Source organism: Panthera leo, chromosome D1 (assembly GCF_018350215.1).
Source record: "Panthera leo isolate Ple1 chromosome D1, P.leo_Ple1_pat1.1, whole genome shotgun sequence".
Taxonomy (NCBI): domain Eukaryota; kingdom Metazoa; phylum Chordata; class Mammalia; order Carnivora; family Felidae; genus Panthera; species Panthera leo.
In genome coordinates, this window is record NC_056688.1 from 102,821,966 (window position 1) to 102,827,381 (window position 5,416).

At 44.2% G+C, this 5,416-nt stretch overlaps 1 pseudogene; it reads right to left on the minus strand.

Annotated features, from left to right (window-relative positions):
* Positions 1-969, minus strand: LOC122201337 (annotated as a pseudogene).
* Positions 970-5,416: the final 4,447 nt, after the last annotated feature.

Here is a 5,416-nt window from a genome sequence, read left to right on the forward strand (position 1 = left end):
TCAGGATGAATGACTCTCGCCTGAAGCTGCATTCTTTGGGAACTGGATTTTACCAATGAGTTTTCTGAATGTGCAGCTTTTACGTCTTTGTTCCTCAGACTGTAGATCAAAGGGTTCGGCATGAGGATGACCACAGTGTAAACGACAGACACGATCTTGTCCTCCTCTGGGGATGAGTCTGAGTGATTTCTCTGGTACACGAAGGCAAGTGTCCTGAAGAAGAGGACAACAGTGGTGAGGTGGGACGTGCAGGTGGAGAAGGTCTTGGCTCGTCCACCAACAGATTTCACCCTTAAAATGGCTCTGATTATGAGCCTATAGGAGACCGGGATGATCAGGACATTGGCCAGGAACATGAGCTTGGCAAAAAAGAAGATGACAGTGGCACTTTGTGTCATGCTTTGCAGGCAAGCTTCAGCAGGGGTGGGAGGTCACAGAAGAAGAAGTCTGTCACAGACAGAGACGGTCACAGAAAGAGAAGGTGAGGGTGCATGTGGTACGCAGGATGGCCCCTGAGACCCCACAGACATAGGCTGCAGCCAACAATCCCCAGCAGGTGCCTGGAGTCATAGCGAGGCTATAGCACAATGGGTTGCTAATGGCAACAAAGTGGCCATAGGCCATCAAACACCCTGTGCCTGCACAGAAGGTGAAGAAAAAGAACTGGGTAGCACATTGGTCATAGGAGATGACCGTCTTGCCTGTGGCCAGTGTGGCCAGGATCTGAGGAGTGATGACCGAGGCGTCGCAGGCATCCAGTAGGGCGAGGTGGCTCAGGAAGAAGTACATGGGCATGTGGAGTTGGACACCCTCTTGGGTCAGAATGATCATCCCCACATTCCCCAGAAGGGTGACGATATAGAAAATGAGAAACATCAGGAAGAGGGGCACCGCCAGTTCAGGGTGATCTGTGAAGGCCACAAGAATGAACTCTGTCACAGCAGTGAGATTTTAGGGGGCCATAGCCTCGATGTAAGTAGGTGGCCTGAAGAGGAGAATGGAATCAGAGATTCCAGAACTGAAGGACTTTGCTTTCTTCAGTGTCAGATGTTAGGTGAATATCCCAGATATTCTCTGCTCAGAGGGAGAAGAAAATGTTTACCACCTTAAGAATCCACATCTAGCAGTTACCAGGTAACCAGTTACCTAGTTACTATGAAAGACTTTTACCTATCTCTGCACCCCTCCTGAAATCGAACCTTGGGTCAGTATTTCTTGCTTGTTATCTTTAAGACCAGAGAACCTTAGACTATCATTGTAGAGTCTCTCTATTCTAGAACATTCCCAACAAATTGTCATGTATCCCTGGTATGCACCGGGTCTCAGATGGCCTCTCAGGTTGTGCCCTCCTGAGTTGTCAGATGCAGAGCCTTATGCTAACCCTTTCTGTGGTGGGGACTTCTGGGGGCACCCTATTTTGGAAAAGTCTCCCTGTTGGGAAAGCCACATGGTTTTTTCTATATCTTCTACATGTTGATATATTCTACACATTGATATTATGTGGAGTGAATTCCCTTTCTCCCAAGACAGACAGTGTTAATGATCACTTTCATCTGATCTTATCTCCAAGTCAAATATTTCCAGTTAATTCCTTGTGAGTGCTTTCATAATCTACCTCTGCTCTCCTGTGAACCAGGTCATCATCTGTCTTGGGTTTCTTTTTCAAGGGTCCGAGAAAGAAAGTGATTCTGTGGAGACCATTAGGCTTATGGAGCCCTTGTTCTGTGTGGAACATTTCCTTTCCATATTAACTTAGTGAGTCCTCTCAATAATCCCGGAATAACCATTATGGGTTTCACTCTTGAAATGTGTTAGCCAAGGCTCAGAAAATTAAAGTGGCTTGTCAAAGAACAAATTGCAAGTGGAAAAGCCAGGATTTAAACCATGGTGTCGTAACTCCAGGGGACTTCTCGTTTTAGTGCCCTACACTGGCCCTTCTTAACTGTCTAATTTGTAGCCTCTGTAGTCCAGAGTTATGGAGTTTCTTGTGTTTGATAGAACCAGTTTTCTACAGAAATCAAGCTGATTCTTCACTTCCTGTCAGCGGGATGAATTCTTTTGTCAGCCACTGATTGCTCTGGGCTCTACTCTCAGGGATGATGCCTCTTGGGGATAGGAATGGAGGCTATGCCATCAGAGATTCCAAGACTCACTGGGAGGCTGGTTGGAGTCAGGGTTAAAGAAGACTTGTTTGTGAGCTCTGTGGTTCTCATTAGCTATAGAACTTCCGCAGAACATTTTGGGGTGGTCTGTCAATTTTGATCCCGGGAATTTTGTGGATTCATAAGGCAAAAACGTGGTCCCTGTGTTTCAGACGCAAAGTACCAGGGACACGAAGTTTCTAATAACATCTTCAAAAAGATGTGGCAATCAGTGCATATCAAATCTATTGCTTGGCAGTAGCCTGAGCATGAATTGCCCTAGTTCCTTCTATTGCTTCCACCCTTTTTGACTTGTGCTCTAACCTGGGTGCAGTGGACCCTGAAGATGGAAGGAAATCCTAGGTTACTGAGCTGAAGGGAATTCTCGGGACCTTAAAAACTGGAGTCTAAGCATCTTTCCTCCAGAACACTGTTATTATTGGGATGTTTTCCTCCCTGTGCTCCAACTATCTGCTTCTTTCTGTCCCTTTCTCAAACGGGTTTCCCATCATTTTTATCTTCCCTGCTTCCTTTGACTCTGACTTGTACGTCACGGTGGCTTATCATTCCTTACAGGTCTGTTACCATCAGCACCATGGAGAAACTGAAAAGTTATTTCAGGGTTTCCTGGTTCAAATATTTTTAAAAAAGAGAGTTTTATTATGAATAGACATTTTTCCAAAGAAGACATCCAGATGGCTAACAGACACCTGAAAAGATGCTCAACATCACTCATCGTCAGGGAAATACAAATCAAAGCCATAATGAGATACCATCTCGCACCTGTCAGAATGGCTAAAATTAACAACTCAGGCCATAACAGATGTTGGCAAGGATGTGGAGAAAACGGAACCCTTTTGTACTGTTCATGGGAATGCAAACTGGTGCTGCCACTATGGAGAACAGTACGGAGGTTCCTCAACAAGTTAAAAATAGAACTACCCTACCACCCAGCAATTGCACTACTAGGAATTTATCTAAAGCATACAAAATGCTGATTCAAAGGAGCATATGCACCCTGATGTTTATAGCAGTGCTGACAACAATAGCCAAATTATGGTGTGGTAGGGTCCCCTCCCTGAGGAATGGAAAAAAACAAAACAAAACAAAACCCCAAGGCAACCTGGCTATACGTATACATGACGTTCCTCATGACCTTGTAACATGAGACCACTTAATCAGACTGCATGTTTGTGTGTTACTATATATGGGAGACAAAGAAGTAGAAAATGTATAAAAAACTATGCCACGTGGTGTTCGGGGCTCAGTTCTATGGGTATGAACCCAACTGAGCAGTGTCGGCATGCATACAGCTGCTTCCTGGAAAGAAAAGCCTCTGTGTCATGACTCTCTGTGCGAGAATCCTGCTACAGTGGAAAGAGCCCGAACGTCCTTTGACTGATGAGTGGATAAAGAAGATGATATATATGGAATACTACTCAGTGATGTAAAAGAATGAAATCTTGCCATTTGCAGCAATGTGGATAGAACTACAGGGTATTATGCTGAGCGAAATAAGTCAGCCAGAGAAAGACAAATATGTGACTTCACTCATACGTGGAGTTTAAGAAACACAACAGGTGAACACAGAGGAAGGGAAGGAAAACTAAGATAAAAACAGAGCCCTAAGAGACTCTTTTTTAAAAAATGTTTAATGTTTTTATTTATTTTTGAGACAGAGAGAGACAGAGTATGAGCAGGGGAGGAGCAGAGAGAGAGGGAGACACAGAATCCAAAGCAGGCTCCAGGCTCTGAGCTGTCAGCACAGAGCCTGACACGGGGCTCGAACCCACAGACGGTGAGATCATGACCTGAGCTGAAGTCGGACGCTTAGCTGACTGAGCCACCCAGGGGCCCCTAAAAAACTGTTAAATACAGAGAACAAAACTGAGGGTTGCTGGAGGAGAGGTGGGTGGGGGGATGGGCTAAACGGGTGATGGGCATTAAGGAGGGCACTTGCTGGGATGAACACTGGGTTCATAAGAGATGGATCACTGGGTTCTGCTCCTGAAGCCAAGACTACACTGTGTGATGACTAACTTGAATTTACATTTAAAAAATAAAATAAAATGATATATCCATGAAAGAACTAAAAAGAGTTTTATTTATCCAGTTGCCTTGTTTCCCCCCAGGGGGGACAGTGCATAAGTTACAAAGTTGAAAGTATGTAGCCAGCCCACAGGTTAACTGCAGGATCCAAAGGGACAAAACAGCTTCCCGCCTTCAGCGGGGCTGTGAATGGAGCTGGTATTGCCTTTAAAAAAAGCCTCAGTTAATCAATTATTTTATTATTATTATTAATTATTTAACTGTCAATAATTATTTTTCCAAAAAATTAATTAATTATTTTAAAATGTTTTTTTTTTTTTTTTTTTTTTTTAATTTTTGGGACAGAGACAGAGCATGAACGGGGGAGGGGCAGAGAGAGAGGGAGACACAGAATCGGAAACAGGCTGCAGGCTCCGAGCGATCAGCCCAGAGCCCGACGCGGGGCTCGAACTCACGGACCGCGAGATCGTGACCTGGCTGAAGTCGGACGCTTAACCGACTGCGCCACGCAGGCGCCCCTAAAATGTTTTTAATTTAAATTCTATTTAGTTAACGGAGAGTGCAGTATTGGTTTTGGGAGTAGCATTTAATGATTCATCACTTTCATACAACACCCAGTGGAATGGAGCTGCTGTGGTGACATTTCTCTGAGACCTGCCCTGTTTTTAAAATTCAGTTTGGACTGAGTTTAGTGTAGACATCCTGAATTGGCACCCAAATCTATTATTTTTTTATGACTCAGTGACACCTGCTTTCATGGCAGCATTTTCCGTCCTTAGTTAGCCATAAAGTTTTTCTCTGTCCTTCTTTCCACAGACATGGAGATTTAGAGATAAGGAGCCTGTGTTTTAGGTATGACATGCTTAACTAGAACGTTCTCCGAGGACTCTTCCTTTGCTATGCCTGTCTCTGAATCATAAGATAACAAGGTTGTTAACATACTATTCTCAAAAAGGGCACCTGGGTGGCCCAGTTGGTTAAGCACCCAACATCGGTTCAGGTCATGATCTCACGGTTTGTGAGTTCGAGCCCTGCGTCGAGGTCTGTGCTGACCGCTCAGAGCCCGAAGCCTCAGATTCTGTGTCTCCCTTGCTCTCTGGCTCTTCCCCGCTTCCACTCTCTCTCTTGAAAATAAATAAGCATTAAAAATTTTTTAAAAAATATATTACTCCCAAAGTTTCAATAATTTGAACTAAATAACCAGTGAATTCAGATTTCTAAACAAT